Source organism: Trichoplusia ni, chromosome 3 (assembly GCF_003590095.1).
Source record: "Trichoplusia ni isolate ovarian cell line Hi5 chromosome 3, tn1, whole genome shotgun sequence".
In the NCBI taxonomy this organism is placed as follows: Eukaryota; Metazoa; Arthropoda; class Insecta; order Lepidoptera; family Noctuidae; genus Trichoplusia; species Trichoplusia ni.
Window position 1 is genome coordinate 3,353,522 of NC_039480.1, and position 349 is coordinate 3,353,870.

Below are 349 nucleotides of genomic sequence, written 5' to 3' on the forward strand. Positions count from 1 at the left end.
AGGTAATTTTGTATATGAAGTCGGTTGTCGCTACAACTTACATGCACGTAGGTCAATTGCGGAAAATACAATCCTTTCAATATATTATAAGCGCGAAAGTTTGTATGTATGGTTGTTTGTTCCCCTTTCACGCAAAAACCACTGAACGAAAAACGAAACTTGGTACACAGATAGTTTACAACCTAGATTAGCACATCTATAGGATACTTTTTATGACGATTTCAAGCGTGCGGACCCGCGGGTTTCAGGTAGTATAAAATAATTGAAACAATTTTAAATACCAATCAAAACTAATTGACCAATTTCCATAGTATCCAATTAAAAAAACTCGGTATAAAAAGCGACTTCG